The following is a 21,209-nucleotide window of genomic DNA, read 5'->3' as shown; positions in this document are numbered from 1 at the left end:
GAGCGCCGTGGTCCCGTGGTTAGCGTGAGCAGCTGTGGGACGACAGGTCCTTGGTTCAAATCTTCTCTCGGGTGAAAATTTTAATTTTTTATTTTCAGATAATTATCAAAGTTCAGGCACTCACACATAATCGACTTCGCTCTCCAAAATTCCAGGACATGTTCAGATTTGCTTGGACATATACAGAATTTGACGGTCTACGCACGGAAACATTTGAAAACGTAAAAAACATATGTTTTGACAGAGCACGGGGAAAACTGTGCGACTGTGAAACTGTTGCATTCATTTGTTGCAGTTTATGTGACAAACTCTTATGTTTTCATCACTTTTTTTGGAGTGATTATCACATCCACAAGAAAACCTAAATCGGGCAAGGTAGAATAATCTTTTTACCCATTCGCCAAGTGTGCAAGTTAGGTGGGTCGACAACATATTCCTGTCATGTGACGCACATGCCGTCACCAGTATCGTAAAGAATATATCAGACGTGTTTTCCTGTGGAGGAATCGGTTGACCTATGACCTTGCGATCAAATGTTTTCGGTTCCTATTGGAGAGGCACGTCCTTTCGTCTACTAATCGCACGGTTTTGCGGTGCGGTCGCAAAACACAGACACTAAACTTATTACAGTGAACAGAGACGTCAATGAATGAACGGACAGATCGTAACTTTGCGAAAATAAAGAAAGTAAAATTTTCACTCGAGGCAGGACTCGAACCAAGGACCTTACGTTCCGCAGTTGCTCACTGTAACCACGAGACCACGGCACTCATCAGCTATCATTGTCCCTTATGTTGCTTATATTACACATGGACTACTCAGTTTGTATATTTTGCTTATTTTTTCATAGTTCCACGCAACTTCTTCCTGTTTTCTCGATTGATCTGTGTTCAGTTTTACAAGGCCTATCCACTGTGTCAATTTATAACTAAATCTGAGGGGGGTGCGATGGGGAGGTTCCCTTGTTAGAGCAGTCCGCTATCAAGGTAGCTAAAGACAATGACCAAGAGAGTTTCAAAATTTATTTTCAGCTGTTTTAGAAGGTATGTACATGAATTTATTGTAACTGTAAAGAGCAATATTTTTAACACGCCATAATCTATTCTATTTTTGTTTCAGGTAAGAGCTTCGCTTCTACGATCGCAACATAACTGGGTCCATAAACCGTAAGTAAAGGAATTTGGATGTCGCTGAAAGCATTTTTTTTTTTTAGTTAAAAGACTTTTAAACACTGGTTACAATCTTTCCACTCGTTGTTGTTATTGTTTTCTCTTCTTCAGCGTGTGTTCATGCAACTCTCCTTCCTGAACAAGTGTCTTCATATCTATGTAACGACCGCAAACTTATCGTTTGAAGCTGCTTACTGTACTCAAGCCTTGGCCTCCCTGCATAGTCCTCCTTTCTGCCCCCCTCCCCCCTCCCTTCCCCCCTGTGTGGTGCCAACTGAAAAGATCTGCAATTCGGCGGTCGAATTTACCCAGGTGGGGACTCACAGCCCCTAATACCGTACGACCATTTCCTTTATTTCAAAATCTTCTATTCTCTTCTTGTCTAAACTGTTTATCGAACTCGTTTCACGTCTCTACAAGGCTACACTTCCAGACAAATACCTTCAAAGAGGACTTCCTAACGCTTAAATTTATATCCGCTGTTATAATATTTCTCTTCTCCAGAAACGCTTGCTGCTGCCAGTCTGTATTTTATATCCTCCATATTTCGGCCTTCATTGGTTATTTTTCCGCAAAAGTAGTGAAACTCACCAACTATTTTTAATGTCTCATTTCCTAATCTGCTTAATTCGGCATCGCCTGCTTGAAATCCATCAACCTTGTTTTGCTTTTTTCTTTATTAATCTTATAATCTCTTTTCAAGACAAGAGCTATTTCGTTCAGCTGATGTTCTAACTCCTTTGCCATCTCTGACTCAATTTTTACGTGTTTTGTAAACTGAAGGTTGAAAGGGGGAGAAGGGAAAGGGAAAAGGCTATTTATAACAACTGCATCAGGACTTGAGGCGAAATCAGCGCCGACGAGTGGATATGTTTGCCAGGCCGGGATTAGAACACGGTATCTCCTGCTTTCTAGGCCGTTGCGTTAACCACTGCACCACCCGGATACAGTGTTTATCGCAATTTGTGTAGACTATGTTGGCACGCCTCCCGGCCGACCCAAATCCCCACTTAGTGCCACGTATCTGCATTCCCCGTCCGTGTTCTCCATGCTCACTAATTTGAGATTCCTAAAGGAGGTCGAACGTAATTGTGCATCCAGACTGGAGGAGGTGGATTCATTGCCTATCGGGGTGAATTAATTTTATTACATGTCCGAAAGACGACGCAATGGTAGAAAAAAATTAAAACTTCACTGGCAGACCTTTAAAGCTCATATTTCTCCTCCTTGAACTCTAATTTTTGCTTTCTTTTACTGCTTGCTCATTGAACACAATGAATAATTCTTAATCCTGTCTCACTCTTTTCTCAACTAAAGCGTTCCTTCATGTCCTTCAGCTCTCGTAACAGTTCTAGTTTCACCACAAATTGATAACCTTTGGCTCCCTGTATTCATAATTTCAAAGAATGCGTCCCATTTAACGTCATGGAAGGCTTTCACTAAATCTACAAATTCTGTAAACGGAGTTTTTGCCTTTCTTCAGTTTATCTTCGAAAATAGTATAGTCTCGCGTGTACCTAAATTTCTACAATATCCAAAGTAATATACTCCAAGGCCGGCTTCTATTAGCCTTTATATTCTTCTGCGCAAAATTTCTATAAGTATTTTGCAACTGTGGCTTATTAAAGTAATGGTTCGGTCATTTTCAAACATCTCAACATATGCTTTCTTTGGAATTGGAATTGTTACATTCTTTTTGAAATCTGCCGGTCTTTTTCTTGTCTGGTATATCTTGTTTATCAAGTGACTCATTTCTATCGTGTTAGGTCTTCCTAAGGATCTCAGTAATTCTGAGGGAATGTCGTCCACTCCAGGTGCCTTGTTTTGATTAAGATCTTCTGTTCTCTGTTTCACTCTTCTCACAGTATCGTATCTCATTTGGCCTTAATCTACTTCCTCTTCCTTTTCATAATCTTGCCTTTAAGTTCGTTTCATTTCTGTAGCCCCTCTATAAATTTAGCCACCTGGTGCCTTCCCTTCAATTCACATTTTGATATTCATGCAGCTGCTGCTCATTTCTTCAAAGTTTTCTTTAATTTTGTTATTCCAACATGTATCTTCTCCATACTCATGCATGTTTCCAAAATTTTGCATTTGTCCTCTATCAGTTGCTGTTTCAATATTTTGCACTTTCTCTGAATCTCATCAAACGTCTGTATTCACTTTCGGTTGCATCATTCGTTCAATTTTCTATTTTTTACATCTATCTCAATTAAATTTAGTATCTTGCGTGTTACCGAAGGACTTCTATTGGACCTTGTCTCTTAGCCCAGTTGTTCCCCTGATCCCTTAATTATACCATATCTCAGAGTAACCATTCATTTCCTACTGTGTTCCTTTCCTCTGCTTCACTTTCCTAATGCTGCACTTGAACATCTCAACAACATGGAGCTCTTTCAACTTATCTGAGTCCCATCTCCTTAATTTCATACCTTTCTGGAATTTCTTCTCTTTTAATCTGCAGTTCATAATCAATATGTTATAGCCAGAGTCCACATCTGCGCCAGAAAGATTTTATGTATTTTCGAAATCATTTTCTTGTATTGTATTGTATGGAAGGGGAGACCTAGAAACGACGGAGAGGTTTCGTCCCCGCCGTAGCCCTCAGTGATTCAGAACCCCACAACAGGCTACAGCAGTCCACTCACCTCACCGCCGTCCCACACTGAACCCAGGGTTATTGTACGGTTCGGCCCCCAGTGGACCCTTCGCCCCTGAACGTCTCACAGCAGACGAGTGTAACTCCAATGTTTGCGTGGTAGAGTAATTATGGTGTACGCGTACGTGGAGAAAGTGTTTGCGCAGCAATCGCCAACATAGTGTAACTATGGCGGAATAGGGGAAACCAGCCCGCATTCGCCGACGCAGATGGTAAACCGCATTAAAAACCATCCACAGGCTGGCCGGCACACCGGACCTCGACACTAATCCGCCGGGCGGATTCGTGCCGGGGACCGGCACGCCTTCCCGCCCGATGTCTCCAGCTTTCTTCCATGCAAACAAATTTTTTTTCGTAATCCTTAAAGCAAGTATTCGCAATAACTAAATTATGCTTCGCAAAGTTCTACTAGGCATCTTTCCTTTCCACCAGTCCATGTTCTCCTGCTATTTTTCTTCTTTTTCTTCTCCTGCTACCAAATTCCAGTCCACAGTCATAATTATATTTTAATCTTCCTTAACAATCTGTATAATTTATTTTATCCCATTGTATCTGCTCCCAATTATTTGTGGAACTTGTAGGCATATAAACTTGTATTACTGTAGTGGGTGCTGGCTTTTTGTCTATCTTGGGTGTGGTAATGCGTTCACTGTGCTAATCATAGCAGCTCACCTGCATTTCTAATTTTATTGGTTATTATTAGACCCCTCCTATTTTAACCGTATTTGATATTGTGTTAATAGCCCTATACTCACGTGATCGGGAGTTCTCTCTTCCTATTAACTCACTTTACTCAATTTCACTTTGTCTATTTTCAGCTTGTCTATTTCTCTTTTTATAGCCCCTAACCTATCAACCCAATTAAAGTTTTCACATTCCATTCTCCAACCCGGAGAACATCAGATGTGTTTTTACCATTGTTAACGTATGCCTACCTGGTCCCTACTCTGAGCCCGAATGGGGATTTTTTTACCCCCGCTATATTTTACCAATCGAATACCATCATTTTTAATCCATATATTAAAGTGTATGTCCTCAGTAAACGTAATGGCTGTAGTTTATCCTTGCTTTCAAACGTTCGCGCTGCCAGCACAGCAACGCCTTGTTGGACAATCAATGTTACAAGAACTGATCAAGGCAATCATCCTGACTGTATCCCCTGCAACTACTGAACAGACCGCTGCCCTATAACTATAGATTGGTCTGGCCTCTCCAGAGGTACGCTTCAGTTGTCGCTGCACTTACTGCACGGCCTTTCTGTATCGTTGAGACACACAAACCACCCAACCGCCGCAAGGTTCGTGGTTCATGATCTGAGTAATACCAAGTTTGAATTGAGCCTACGAAATCCTGAATATTTTCTTCTCCTCTGTGAATGTGGCATATCCTATAGAAGCTAAACCACTGGGGTAATTGACTTCCGGCATGCAAAACGTCAAAGGCACTCGATGGTAACGCAGTCCTCCAAAACAGCTGTAGACATGAGTACTTTGAAGAACAACGTCAGATGAGGTACGATGAGACGCGACTCAAACCCGTCAGTTAGAGCTTACATGTCACTTACATGACTGCTCTGCCATTCACACTTAAGTGCCTGGCGCTATGTGAGACCACCAGGTCATCAGATGATCGCTGGTAGGAATATAAGCCAAGCAAGGCTGTGGCTACGAAGGTACTGCCTCCAGTGTGGATCCGAACTCTACCGACAATGTTTCAAAGGTTGTTCACGAATATTTTCTGAATATGTTGGTGCAAGCGACTCCTGGTCTCCGGTGGCCACTCGGTTTGTTGCCCTAAGTACCTTTGTTTCTGTGAAAATGCCTTCGCCGGCCGCTGTGGCCGAACGGTTCTAGGCGCTTCAATCCGGAACCACGTGGCTGCTATGGCCGCAGGTTCGAATCCTGCCTCGGGCGTGGATGTGTGTGATGTCCTTAGGTTAGTTAGGTTTAAGTAATTCTAAGTCTAGGGGACTGATGACCTCAGATGTTAAGTCCCCCAGTGTTTAGAGTCATTTGAGCCATTCTTGAAAATGCCTTCACGACATCAGAACGTACAATACAAAACACACAATAGGCGCCAGTGCACAGGCGCAAAAGTGCTGTATGTGACTGCCGTCGCTGCTGCAAGAATTCGGTATAGCACCGTGTGCCGCTCTTCCATTTCAGTTCGTGAAAGCGTATAGTAGGTGCATACTGGACAACTCTTCATCGCTAAACCTATCCATATTAATGTCTGGCGTTGGTAACGTGCAGTTAACAGTGCCGGAAAACGAACTCGAGACAGAACCGAGAAGCGCTGAATATAAGGTTGAGAGCGAAGAGTAAAGAACATTACTGTCGTCAACAGCAATTGCCATATGTGAATGGAACAAATTTGTTTCGAAATGAGACACACAGCACATGACCACTTATATCTAATTAGCAAGAAAAAATCGCTGGACAAGAATAATTTCCTCGATGGAGTTCAGGTTGTATGTTGGCCAACCCATGGTTTACTCTAGAAAAGAAATTTCGCTCTCATTTCGAACTACTAGAGGCAGATAAGCAGAATTTTCTACCGTGTCCGATGTTATAACTAACTTTTTATACCAACCCTTACCAGTCACAGTTTGTTAGTATCTAGCTTGGATCATTACTAATGCAAAGTATTGACAGGTAAGAAACTTCATCAACAGGCAAATGCAGCAATACAGAAAAATATATTTCTTGAGTATAAAGTGATTTTTGTTTGCCTGTTTTATTTTTAACTTGGAGTAAAGCAGCACATCTGGTGCGAAAGAATAGAGCAACACTCCCTCAGACTTGGGACTCTCTCAGAGACATTTCCCCTTATGCAAGTTACGCTGTTCCGTAATTTTTGCTTTACCAAACATGTTTCATTGCTTTCTTTGCTAACTTCGGTGGACTTTGTTTATCATTCTCTCTCTCATAACGCTGTCGGTTATTTTGCGCTGGTAACTTTGTATCTACCATATGTCATACAGCTCGTCAAGTTTTTGATGGTGTAGTCATCTTCCCTGTTACTTTTAGACTTGTTGAAACTGTTATTTTCTTCTTGTTTTTAACCATAACACGTCCATTTTATCGATGGTAGGCAATGAAAACTTCTTAATTCCATCTGTCTGTGAAAACCTCGTAATCCCAGCAACCAGTAACTCCATTATGAAAGAGAGACTTGAAAGTGCATGGATTTCTTTAATCTGTCAATAATTAGGCTTCCACTATATAGTTACACACATATAGCAACTTCACCTGTATCACTTAAAGAAACTGTTTCTGTTTCTCGTGCAAAATTTAACAAAATGGAGTTACAGAGTTTTCATTGCCTACTATCGTTGTGTTTTTTATCACAGAACCCAAATCTGTAGCAACAATAACAAGCGAGCTGCCGACAGATTAGCGCATTTTGTGATAAAGTAAATAAAATGCGTGTGCTGTGGTTAAAAAAACAAGATTGCAGCATCTGGGACCACCGTTGGCTATCGTAAGTAAGGGTAGACTACGGTCGTTTTCCTAGTAGCTTTGTTCTATTATGTTTGTACGCGCATTACGTATATGTCGGATGTGTTGGATACCTATGGGGTATTACCTCATAACTATCGCTTTCTTTGTGTATGCGATCAGTGTCTCACCAAATTCCCCTAAAAAGGGGAACTGAGTGACGATGTTTTGAGGATCGGGTAACCTATGGAACATAGTTATTCTAGTCTGTTACTTAAAAGTAAACAGTATTTCTAGGTGAATTGCAGTTGTCGATGTTTAATTCAGGTTTTTTTCGAAAATCGTTGATTTGCAATGTGAAACAGATTGATGTTGTAGTAAAAATGGAAAACAATACAGAGTTATCGTATAGTGCTAGAAAACGCAATTTCCTGAAAATAACGTAAAACAAATCACATCAAACGTTGCTTCAATACTTCATGGAGCTTATTAAACCATGTTTCTATTATTCATAAAGAACTTCAAACTTATCAATAACAACAACAAACTCTTGCGTTTGTTCATGATGAAACGTTCTATTGAGCACAAAATAACAACAATAATTATATATTTTTTATGTTTGTGCATGTAAACTACATTAGAGTGAAAAGTAATTGCTTTGGTCACATAAAAAGATAGAACTTCCTCGATCATCTTCTTTTTATTACTTATATAATGTAATTTATATTATGTAAAATACACAATGGACTAACGTTCAACGATGTGCCTTTCTAATTATGTGCAAAACATTAACAAACAAAACCAAAGAGAAGTCGTCGGCTCCAGTTTCTCTCTCACACATACATTTATGTTCCTTTCCCTAGCTTTGCTACCAATACAACCGATAATCCTATCACTTAGTACATCATTTATGTAGTGTACCAGAACTACCGAATCACAGTTCTGATAGAGCGCAATTCTAACGAAATATACGCTAATGAGCCAAATCATTATCACCATCTGATTGGTAACGAGATAGTCTTCCTTTCAGATGTGCCGGCCGGGATGGCCGAGCGGTTCTAGGCGCTACAGTCTGGAACCGCGCGACCGTTACGGTCGCAGGTTCGAATCCTGCCTCGGGCATGGATGTGTGTGATGTCCTTAGGTTACTTAGGTTTAAGTAGTTCTAAGTTCTAGAGAACTGATGATCTCAGAAGTTAAGTCCCATAGTACTCAGAGCCATTTGAACCATTTGAACCTTTCAGATGTAACACAACATCGATATTGCGTGACATGGGTTCGAGAAGTCCTCGATAGGCTTCTGGAGCTATGTGACACCACATCTCCACGCGCAGGGCACACAATACAAGTGGATTACAGGTCAGGGGTTTTTGGATGCAGAGCTGGCGTCCGACAGCTTCCCAGATGTGCTCCACCGGATCAGATCAGGCAAAGTATGTGTCCAAATAAATCAACGTCCAGTTATCATGCCGGAGGATGTCATCGCCGTCGGGGAAGTTATCAAGCATGGAGTGACGCAAGTGGTCCGCAACAGAGTCCACGAAGTCCGCAGCTGTTGTGGTGCCTTAGATTACTACTACAGGTCCCATAGAAGCCTAAGTGACTGCCCTTCATGGCATAATACTATCCCCCATCGGCCTGCGTCCTTCCATGTTTCGAGCAGCTGTTCGTCCAAATGCCACCAAATCCGGAAACGACCATCTACCTAGTATAATACGGAATGCGATTCACCCGACCGAACGACACGTTTTTCCATTGATCTGAGGTCCAGTCTCGATGATCCCACGCCCACTGCAATCGAAATTGACGAGTAGTTTGGTCAATATGGGACCACGTTGGGGTCGTCTGCTGTGGAGCGCAATGTTCAGCAACGTGTGCTGGATGGTGTGGTCCAAAACTCTTATACCTGCAGCAGCACTGCGCTCTATCTTCCATTCTATCACAGACCACCGTCTATCCTTTCTTGTTTTTCAGTAAGTAAAGGGCTCTGACCGCCACGTTCTGTAATGGGGCGTGGTCGTCCAACACCTCGTCGCCTATTCGTGGTTTCACCGCCTTCAACCACTTTCCACAGATGTTCGTGACAGTAGCACACAAACAGCCGACCAGCTTCTCCGTTTTCTAATTGGTTATGCCCAAGTGCTGTGGTCATAACAATCTGTGCGCTTTGTCAAAGTTGCGCATGTCATTAGATTTTTCCCCATTTTTGGCCCGTATCTTCGCTGAAAAGATTACCGTTCGTCGATGTTCCGCTTGTATAGGGTCTAAGTAAATTCCCTTTACAGACTCTGAGGAAGGGTTCTTAACGCCAAAACAAGAAAAAAGCCTAGTAAACAGGAGCTTTAAATTGCATATCTTTAGAGCTGTGAGCAACTTGTTCATCTTCAATAGCTGAAACACATCACTTTTACTGCAGCCACTTTGCTTTCCGTTGTTCGGGAGGAGATAGAATGGACGAAAACAAGTAAAAAAAAAAGTCCACCAAACATTGTCTCTAAAAAGCAAACCTTAATGGCTGTGACCACTTATTCATCGTCGCTACAGAGGAACACGTTTTCTATTGAACAAGTCCTAATAGCTCTTAAGGTATGTATTTTAAAGCCAATGTTTGCTGGATATTTTTTTATTCGTTTGATCCACACTGCCTCCTCCCAAAATATGGAAAGCAGAGCGCTTGCAGTAGAAGATATCTATTTCATAGTATCGAAGATGAACAAGTGCTCATACTTCTTAAGGTATGCATTTCAGAGCACATGTTTACTAAACATTTTTTTTCTTGTTTTCGTGTAAGAAACCTATCCTGAAAGTCTTCAGAGGGAATTTACTTACACCTTCATACTTTCCTTACCACGTCACGTGCCCACATGAGCACCAAGCGGCACTCAATCTCTCGGTGGGCGTTACTCATAATCTATTGGCTCATCAATGTATGAAAACTACCAGCACAGGGTAACTGACAGCTTTTTTAATAATAAACAAAGGCCGATTAAAGGTACCACAAAAGCTGCTGAAACATTTTTGGGCAAAGTGAATATGAAGAAACCGTATCTTTCTCACATAAATTGGAATTTCTCTACCTTTTTGCGAGCGAGGTAATTAAGAAGTATTGCAACATCCAAAGATGATGATTGTCGTTATCTTTCACTTCAGGCGTTCTCAGCACACAACAAGGCAATGACACCGCAGAAAAATCGCAATGTACGTCAACCAACGCGTTTTTATATTTCCGCAATCACCCGATGATGATGATGATGATGATGTTTTTCACCTCGGAACACGTTCATTAATAAAAAAAATCTAAGCAAGATACCAACAAACAGTGATATTAGCCCTGACTGTGAAACACTTTCGTTAATAAAGAAAAATGTTGCCTTCGGATCTATCTGATTTCAGATGCTAGTAGGTGGTACTTGAGCTTCCTAGGTGACTTCGCTATCCCAGTTGCTCTTTCCTATGGTGTCCGCAGCCTATCCCAGTCATGCTTAGAGAAGTTGCAACCCTAGCCAACTGCAGTTCGAAGAACACGAGTTGGTAACTTCATCGACTTGTCGGGAGAATGGCGACGACAACGGTGTATATTCGGTCCTCAGATGTCAACTGAAAAGTCGCTTCATTTGAAAACCGGCAGCATCATGTTTCTCCGCATTCTGCTTCTAATGATTGAAAAGAAAGTGAGGGCAGTATTTCCTTATTCACGTCATTTGTGTATAGCCTTGAAGCCCCGTTTAGAGTATCATAATGCATGTTTCTTTGAGTGACTGAAATGGCCTATAAATTAGATAGTACCACAGTCGTTTTCTGTGACCTAACACGAGTAAATTCGGCTTCACACGATTTTTGAACATTCAATCGCTGTTTGGGTCCGTACTAAATGCTTTCGGTCGGTAGCACGTACGTCCATCCAGGTGTGCAGACACTCCATCCCTCATAAAGAAAGTAAAATACGAGTCTAAGTTGAAATTATAGCTGCCGATATGAAGGCGTTATTGTGTGGTTTTGTTGTAGCCGAACAATCACTGCAAGCAGTCACAGTCCATTAAACGTCTCGTAATACGGGCCCATTTAAAGAGGAACGGCCATAGAAAATTAATCGTTGTTAAGATAGACGCCAGAATTAGATTCATTGGAAGATTGATGGAGCGGAGCCTACCCGCAAAACAGGCACTCTACAAAACCCTCGTTCTGCCGAATATTTCAATGTTACTCGCCAGTCTGGGACCCGGACCAGATAGGATTGATACACGAAACATAGAGTTCGCGCAGAAAGAGGGAAAACGTCCAGAGATGAGCATTCAGCTCAAGTGGAAGACCTTACATGACAGGCGTTGTGCATTTTTCTGTTAAATATCTGTGAGCGTACTTTCCTAGCAGTGTCAACCAATGTATTGCATCCTCCTACATATATCTCGTGAAAACACCATGCATTTAAAATTAGAGAGATTCGATCTCTCGCGGAGGCTTGACAGTAGTGGCTTTTCCCGTGCGCAATTCGCGACAGGATCAGGGAAGAGTCGCAGTGGTTCGCGAAGTACCCTCCGTCACACACCATAAAGTGAGTTGTGGGGTACAGACAGACAGACAGGTTGTACGGAAGTACAAACGGCTTTCTAATTTCATTCCGTTGGTCCAATTTCAGGTCTTTCCTGTGTTTTAGGCTGCTAACGATATTCCGAATGCTGGCCATGTCGCTTCCGGTCGAATGACTGCATTGCAGTCCAGGCTGACCCGCTTCTGTGTTCGAGGTCGCCGAATTGCGGTGCTGCGGTGGCGTGACTTGACCTGGCGAAACTGTTTCTGTAGTGGTGGAGGAACTTTTTCTCAGCAGAATTCAGTTGCGCGGCAGCAGTTTGAATACCTACCATTTCTCTCCGTTCTGTCCCCAGTGCTGAAACGCGTAACGCGTGGGGAAATTAATCTCCGCTTCTCAAACAACGATGCTGATAGAACCTAGAAGCGTAATTCCACTCTGTTCTTCTCTTTCATACTGTACTCGTCGACGACAACACAAAAACAACGCTAACTTTGGAAGAGAAGAAGAGACAGTAGGAAAACTGGATCTCTAGGGTGAGTCATTTGGTGTTCTCGGCTATGCCCGCTGCTAGAGCGTTGCCCTCAAAAGGCTAACGTCCGGATTCGGGTACCGGTCCCATTGACAGTGTTAATCTGTCAGCAACTTTCTTTACAACATAACCTCTGCCGCTTAGAGAAAGTTTCATTCCATAAACAGTCACAACGTAGCGGCGCAAAGCTCTTCCCAGCCGCAACGTTTTCTCTTAGATCTGCTAGTCCATAACGCACAGAAGAAAATGTCTGTTGAGCACTGAAGACAGAAAAGAAGTACTGGTTCGTAAAATTGCTTGACTGTGGGGACTAGTTGTCGTCTATACATCAATACTCTAAAAATCAAATCAAATTATATGATACAGGGTAAGTTTTATTGGACCACGTGTTTCAGTACCCTTTCCATACACGTAAGACCAAAGTGTGACATTTCCGTGAGTGAGATGTTGGTTTTACAATGAAGAGCCAGAGAAACTGGTACACCTGCCTAATATCTTGTTGGTCCCCCGCGAGCACGCAGAAGTGAAGCAACATGACGTGGCATGGACTTCACTTATGTCTGAAGTAATGCTGGAGGGAATTGACACCATGAATCCTGCAGGGTTGTCCATAAATCCCAACGAATACGAGATGGTGGAGATCTCTTCTGAACAGCACATTGCAAGGCATCCGAGGTATGCTCAACAATGTTCATGACTGGGATGTTTGGTGGTCAGCGGAAGTGTTAAAGCTCAAAAGAGTGCTTCTGGAGCCACTCTGTAGCAGTTTTGGACGTGTAGGGTCTCGCATTGTTCTGCTGGAACTGCCCAAGTGCATCTGAATGCGCAATGGACATGAATGGATTCAGGTGATTAGACAGGATGCTTACGTACGTGTCACCTGTCAGAGTCGTATCTAAACACATCAGGTGTCCTATATCACTCCAACTGCACAGGCCCCACACCATTACAGCGCCTCCACCAGCTAGAACAGTCCCCTGCTGATATGCAGAATCCATGGATCCATGAGCTTGTCTTCATACCCGCACACGTCCATTCGCTCCATATAATTTGAAACGAGGCTCTTCCGACCAGGCAACATGTTCCCAGTCATCAACAGTCCAGTGTCGGTGTTGACAGGCCCAGGCAGTGCAGTCATCAAGGGTACACGCGTTGGTCTTCGACTCCGAAAGCCCATATCGATTATGTTTCATTGGATGGTTCCCACGCTGACACTTGTTGATGTCTCAGCACTGAAATCTGCAGCAATTTGCGGAAGTGCTTCACTTCTTTCACGTTAAACGTTTCTCTTCAGTCGTCGTTGGTCCCGTTCTTGCAGGACCTTTTTCCGGCCGCAGCGATGTCGGAGATTTGATGTTTTGTCGGATTCCTGATATTAAAAGCTACACTCTTGAAATGGTCTTATGGGAAAATCCCCTTTTCATCGCCACCTCAATGATGCTGCGTCCCATCGCTCGTGCGCCGACTGTAACACCACGTTCAAACTCACTCACGTCTTGATAGCCTGCCATTGTAGCAGCAGTAACCGATCTAACAACTGCGCCAGACACTTGTCATACATAGGCGTTGCCGACCGCGGCGCCGTATTCTGCCTGTTTACGTGTCTCTGTATTTTAAAACGCATGCATATACCAGTTTCCTAGGCGTTTCAGTGTATTTTGTCTTTGCATTGCCACAAAAACGATATTTAAAGGGCTTAAAAAGATTTCGCCGCAGAATCTCCTCTGCAGATCCTCATATTTACTATCAGAATTGGGAAGGGTTTAACATCCGTAGACGACCAAGTACTCACGACGGTCGGACAAGCTCGAGTAGGGAAAGGCAATCGGCTGTGACCCTTCAATCATTAATCACTTTAAGCGATGTACGGGATCTGAGATGGACCGGCCCATTATTTGTGATAGTACCGTCTTCCACTGGTAGCGTATTCTCTGCTTAGTATAATGTGAATAATTAATGGCCTCTTTATCTTCAATAATTCACAGAGTAAAGCTGCTGTGTTCAAAATGGTTCAAATGGCTCTGAGCACTATGGGACTTAACTGCTGAGGTCATCAGTCCCCTAGAACTTAGAACTACTTAAACCTAACTAACCTAAGGACGTCACACACATCCACGCCCGAGGCAGGATTCGAACCTGCGACCGTAGCGGTCGCGCGGTTCCTGACTGTATCGCCTAGAACCGCTCGGCCACCCCGGCCGGCTGCTGTGTTCAAATTATGATAAAACGTTGTACTCTTTCTTCAGAAGTATTAGCAGATAATTAAATTTCATCAAAGATTGTTTCCAGTAATGTTCATTTCAACGGTTTTAGGCTGTTACTCCATCATTTTCCCCATGCTGATAGCATTACAGCCGAAAACGATTTGTAGAATAAATAATAAACATTGTAAAATGGTACACGAGTGACGTGTGCGTTTTCATTCACAGTGTATAAAATGTTCTACCAAGATCCGAAGGAATAGTAAATCACTGCGCAAATTAAAAATGTTTGTGAGTAGCGACGCGGCCCCATGGTTTCGTATACCATGATCGAGAAGATCGACCCAGATCCGTAACACCCGATGTTGGAGAAAAGATGTGACGCATTGTACACGAACGTCAGAGTACTTCAACAAGGAGGATTGCTACCCAAGAGCATGTCCTGAGACATAGCAGTGTGTGGCGGATTTTGCATCGGCACGTAACCTAGCCATATGATCTCCAGCGATTGCAAGCCGTCAACAATGCAGACTTCCCTCCTGGAGAGAACTGCTGCCGATGGGCGCAACAACAGTTTACCCTGAATTCCCTGTTTGTAAGCGAGATTCTGTTTGCGGATGAGGCTGGATTTACCCGTGACGGTAATTTTAGCTACCATAACTGTCACATTTGGGACGATGTCAATGTTAATGCAAAGCACGTATCACGACATCAACAACGTTATTCGTTCAACGTCTGGGCAGGACCGCTCGGAGACCGCATAACTGGACCCCACTTCCTGCGACAGAGACTAACCGTAAAGTAGTATATGCGGTTTCTACGGACTGTATTTCCAGTCGTACATGATGGTTTCCCACTGAACCAACGCCTAGACATATGGTTCGTCCATGACGGGGCCCCAGCATATTTTCATTTACGTGTGCGCCGGTTAATGACTCGGACGTATGGATAGCTAGAGGAAAAAAACCTGTGCCATGGCCCCCAAGGTCTCCGGATTTCAATGCCATGGATTTCTGTGTGTGGGGTCACGTCAAAAGCCTAGTCTGCGTTACCAAGGTCAACTCTCTCTAGGAATTAGGCTTTCGGATTGAAGCAGCCTTCCAGCGTTTACAGTATTCCACTAGACTGCCTGAGAGGATTCGCAACTCATTTCAGAGACGAGTTCAATGTTGCATTCAGACGCATGGAACACCTACTTTAACGTTTATAGATGCCATTTGTTCCTAGACACTGCTGAATAGCAACAGTAGATGTGTTGTATCTCGACAACGATTGATTTGTGGGAGGATGTTTACTAGAGCATTTAGCTACTTTTGACATGTATTTTCCATTTGTGAATTATTGACCGTCAATTCTGTAACACCCTCTATTCATAATCAAGTTTGTACGGAAGCGTACGTGCGGTTGTCCTACTCGCACTTATCCGAATTTCTTTCTAAACATTTGGCCTGGAGCTCCAATTTAATTTCTGGCCAAGCCGTTATATGCAACAAACTTGGACGAAATCAATGATTACGAGTATGTACGACCTCCACGAAAGTTCAGAGATATGTCCGGATACAATCAAATCAGGGCATAAAAAGTGGCTGATTCCATCTTCTTTTTTGTCCATCACTGGCAAGGAGTGCGTCTCGCAGTTGCTGGAGTGCAGGTATACAGGGCGGTCCATTGATCGTGACCGGGCCAAATATCTCACGAAATAAGCGTAAAACGAAAAAACTACAAAGAACGATACTTGTCTACCTTGAAGGGGGAAACCAGACGGCGCTATGGTTGGCCCGCTAGATGGCGCTGCCATAGGTCAAACGTACATCAACAGCGTTTTTTGAAATAGGAATCCCCATCTTTTATTACATATTCTTGTAGAACGTGAAGAAATATGAATGTTTTAGTTGGACCACTTTTTTCGCTTAGTGATAGATGGCGCTGTAATAGGCACAAACACACGGCTCACAGCTTTAGACGAACAGTTGATAACAGGTCGGTTTTTTAAAATTAAAATACAGAACGTAGGTACGTTTGAACATTTTATTTCGGTTGTTTCAATGTGATACATGTACCTTTTTGAACTTATCATTTCTGAGAACGCATGCTGTTACAGCGTGCGTAGGAAATCAGCGTACATTGCACCATTTAGATTGCCATCGATAAAATGGGGCCCAATTATCCTTCCTCCCATAATGCCGCACCATACATTAACCCGCCAAGGTCGCTGATGTTCCACTTGTCGCAGCCATCGTGGATTTTCCGTCGCCCAATAGTGCATATTATGCTGGTTAACGTTACCGCTGTTCGTGACTGACGCTTCGTCGCTAAATAAAAATCTGTCATCGTCCCGTAATTTCTTTTGTGCCCAGTGGCAGAACTGTACACGACGTTCAAAGTCGTCGCCATGCAATTCCTGGTGCACAGAAATATGGTACGGGTGCAATCGATGTTGATGTAGCATTCTCAACACCGAAGTTTTTGAGATTCCCGATTCTTGCGCAGTTTGTCTGCTACTGATGTGCAGATTAGCCGTGACAGCAGCTAAAACACCAACTTGGGTTTCATCATTTGTTGCAGGTCGTGGTTGACGTTTCACATGTGGCTGAACACTTCCTGTTTCCTTAAATAACGAAACTATCCGGTGAACGGTCCGGACACTTGGATGATGTCGTCCACGATACCGAGCAGCATACATAGCACTCGCCCGGTGGGCATTTTGATCTCAATAGCCATTCATCAACACGATATCGACCTATTCTGCAATTGGCAAACGGTCCATTTTAACACGGGTAACGTATCACTAAGCAAATACCGTCCGCACTGGCGGAATGTTACGTGATACCACGTACTCATACGTTTGTGACTATTATAGTGCCATCTATCACAAAGCGAGAAAAGTGGTCCAACTAAAACATTCATATTTCTTTACGTACTACACGAGTATGTAATAAAAATGGGATTCCTATTTTAAGAAACGCAGTTGATATCCGTTTGACCTGTGGCAGCGCCATCAAGCGGGCCATTCATAGCGCCATCTGGTTTCCTCCTTCAAGTTAGACGAGTTTCGTTCTTTGTAGTTTTTTCGTTTGATGCTTATTTCGTGAGATACTTGGCCCGGTCACGATCAATGGACCACCCTGTATGTGTGTGGCGAGCGCAGAGACGGCCAACAGTTGGCCAGCTGATCCGCTGCTGACCGGCGAATGGCGAAGTGTTTGCTGAAGAACTGCGCTGAGCTGCTTCGAGCCGGCGGCGCGGGTTGCGCAAGCACGGCGTTCGTCTGCCAAGGACAGGCAGCCGGGAGCACGCCAGCTCCCAGTCAGTGGGTCAGCGAAGCGGGCACTGCCTGCGTACGCGGGTACAAGGACGCCGCGCCCGCACAGCTGATGCGGCGGAACCGACAGCTAAGCCCCGGCGCATCTCGGCGCCACTGGACCTGCTGCGTGATTGACGTCAATGCAATTACCACACAGCTTCCACGAGAGCAAGCAGAACAACACTGTTGTGGAATAAACCGAACGGAAACTCCCGACATCTGCAAATGGGCCAGTTCCCACCAAACAAGTTAGGTCAGCTCGCCCCCGGTAGCTGAGTGGTCACCGCGATGGCCTGTCAATCCTCAGGGCCCGGGTTCGATTACCGGCTGGGTCGGAGGTTTTCTCCGCTCAGGGACTGGGTGTTGTGTTGTCCTAATCAACATTTCATCCCCATCGACGCGCAAGTCGCCGAAGTGGCCTCAAATCGAAAGACTTGCACCAGGCGAGCGGTCTACCCGACGGGAGGCTCTTGTCACACGACAAAATGTTAGGGTAGCCAACTTCTGTCCGCAACTTCTGTCAAAACTGCGATGAAACGAATTCAGGCTGCGGGATATCAGTGATCTGGTTCACGCTAGCAATTGTTCGTTGTGAGAAAGCCTCACTTCCTGGACTTGTATCTTTCGCCGATCGAGATGTCATCGCCTACAAGACGTGGGATTGTGGTATTGATCCGAAGACCCAAAGTGGACCTATCTATGTTTATAGTAACATGCCATTTACTTTATATACTCGCTCTTGTAGAAATGTTAGTAATGATGAAAAAATTCATGTATGGATGACAGGACTTGGTGTACTTGCTGAAATTGTAACTGTAACTGGAGATATTACTTTATATTATAATTATTAATAAAGTGTGATCCCAGACTTTAGCAACCGGGGAGCGTACTAAACTTACCCGTAGCATGAGGCCAGTCGTACCTTAGACCAGGGTCGGCCAAAAAATTCCGCTCACGAGCTGTGGCGTGGCTGCACATTCCCACTAAGACCGCGGCACGCTGTTCGAGCGCGAGGAAGGGGAAGACGGGGAAACTGCGAATGCGCAGCATTTGAAAGGGAATGCAGCCGCACTGCATACGACATGGTTTTATATTTCACAAGTCTCAACAACATACATCACAAACAATACATATTTTCAGTATTATTTAATTACGAGGGCAGTCCAATAAGTAATGCAACACATTTTTTTTTCTGAAACAGGGGTTGTTTTATTCAGCATTGAAATACACCAGGTTATTGCCCAATCTTTTAGCTACGCAACACTATTTTTCAACGTAATCTGCATTCAATGCTACGGCCTTACGCCACCTTGAAATGGGGGCCTGTATGCCTGCACGGTACCATTCCACTGGTCGATGTCGGAGCCAACGTCGTACTGCATCAATAACTTCTTCATCATCCGCGTAGTGCCTCCCACGGATTGCGTCCTTCATTGGGCCAAACACATGGAAATCCGACGGTGCGAGATCGGGGCTGTAGGGTGCATGAGGAAGAGCAGTCCACTGAAGTTTTGTGAGCTCCTCTCGGGTGCGAAGACTTGTGTGAGGTCTTGCGTTGTCATGAAGAAGGAGAAGTTCGTTCAGATTTTTGTGCCTACGAACACGCTGAAGTCGTTTCTTCAATTTCTGAAGAGTAGCACAATACACTTCAGAGTTGATCGTTTGACGATGGGGAAGGACATCGAACAGAATAACCCCTTCAGCGTCCCAGAAGACTGTAACCATGACTTTACCGGCTGAGGGTATGGCTTTAAACTTTTTCTTGGTAGGGGAGTGGGTGTGGCGCCACTCCATTGATTGCCGTTTTGTTTCAGGTTCGAAGTGATGAACCCATGTTTCATCGCCTGTAACAATCTTTGACAAGAAATTGTCACCCTCAGCCACATGACGAGCAAGCAATTCCGCACAGATGGTTCTCCTTTGCTCTTTATGGTGTTCGGTTAGACAACGAGGGACCCAGCGGGAACAAATCTTTGAATATCCCAACTGGTGAACAATTGTGACAGCACTACCAACAGAGATGTCAAGTTGAGCACGTTTGATGGTGATTCGTTGATCATCTCGAACGAGTGTATTCGCACACTCCGCCATTGCAGGAGTCACAGCTGTGCACGGCCGGCCCGCACGCGGGAGATCAGACAGTCTTGCTTGACCTTGCGGCGATGATGACACACGCTTTGCCCAACGACTCACCGTGCTTTTGTCCACTGCCAGATCACCATAGACATTCTGCAAGCGCCTATGAATATCTGAGATGCCCTGGTTTTCCGCCAAAAGAAACTCGATCACTGCCCGTTGTTTGCAACGCACATCCGTTACAGACGCCATTTTAACAGCTCCGTACAGCGCTGCCACCTGTCGGAAGTCAATGAAACTATACGAGACGAAGCGGGAATGTTTGAAAATATTCCACAAGAAATTTCCGGTTTTTTCAACCAAAATAGGCCGAGAAAAAAAAATGTGTTGCATTACTTATTGAACTGCCCTCGTATTTTTGGTGCTCTGAAAGACATAATTTTTATCTGGGGCAAACTGTCGGCATACAGTCAGACGCAGACAGTTTCACAGATTTTCACGCTCAGATTGCGACGTAATCGTCACTAATTTAATTTCATAATCTAAAAAGGTGTTTCACTCAGGTATGTTCATCGAAAAATTGTAGCTGTTTTACAATCTTATTATGGAGACATGGAACACTCCCTCAGAATAACGATGGAGACGTCCTGGACAGCTTTGACATTAAAGGATTTGCCTTTAAAAAGGTAATTATATTGCAGATCAGTCAGTTACATATGCAGAGGCAAAGGGATGCTTTCAAATGAAACGGAAAATGGTCTCGAAAACAATGTAAGGTTGACAGTGTCCTCAAACCTTTAGAAAATTCCTCCCACGCAGGCCCAAAGGTACCGACCGGCCTCCGTGTCATCCTCAGACCACAGGCGTCACTGGATGCGGATATGGAGACCGGAGCCGCTACTTCTCAATCAAGTAGCTCCTCAGTTTGCCTCACAAGGGCTGAGAGCACCCCGCTTGCCAACAGCGCTCGGCAGACGGAATGGTCACCTATCCAAGTGCTAGCCCAGCCCGACAGCGCTTAACTGCGGTGATCTGACGGGAACCAGTGTTACCACTGCGGCAAGGCCGTTGGCAAACCTTTATAAAACTTCCCTTGAAATTCTTTCAAGTGCAAAATGATTTATTCAATCCTTGCGTTTCCTTTAATGCCAGTGAATATAAGGAACTGGGCTGTGCTTGTGAGGATTTGCCACTTCTACAATGCGATTTTCTTTTCAAATTCCCATAAAATTAGAAACGAGCGTTTCTCACGTTGAAATGTCTAGCTGTGGGCATCTCGCAGTCAAGTCCGCTTGAAATG

The 21,209-nt window shown here is 44.0% G+C and overlaps 1 pseudogene; it reads right to left on the bottom strand.

Moving 5' to 3' along the window:
- Positions 1–20,864: 20,864 nt before the first annotated feature.
- LOC124597055 lies at positions 20,865–20,982 on the bottom strand (annotated as a pseudogene).
- Between the last annotated feature and the right edge of the window lie 227 nt (positions 20,983–21,209).

The sequence above is a fragment of the Schistocerca americana genome, chromosome 2 (genome assembly GCF_021461395.2).
Source record: "Schistocerca americana isolate TAMUIC-IGC-003095 chromosome 2, iqSchAmer2.1, whole genome shotgun sequence".
In the NCBI taxonomy this organism is placed as follows: Eukaryota; Metazoa; Arthropoda; class Insecta; order Orthoptera; family Acrididae; genus Schistocerca; species Schistocerca americana.
Note: the sequence above shows the minus strand (reverse complement) of the source record. Positions and strands in the feature narration are given on the sequence as shown.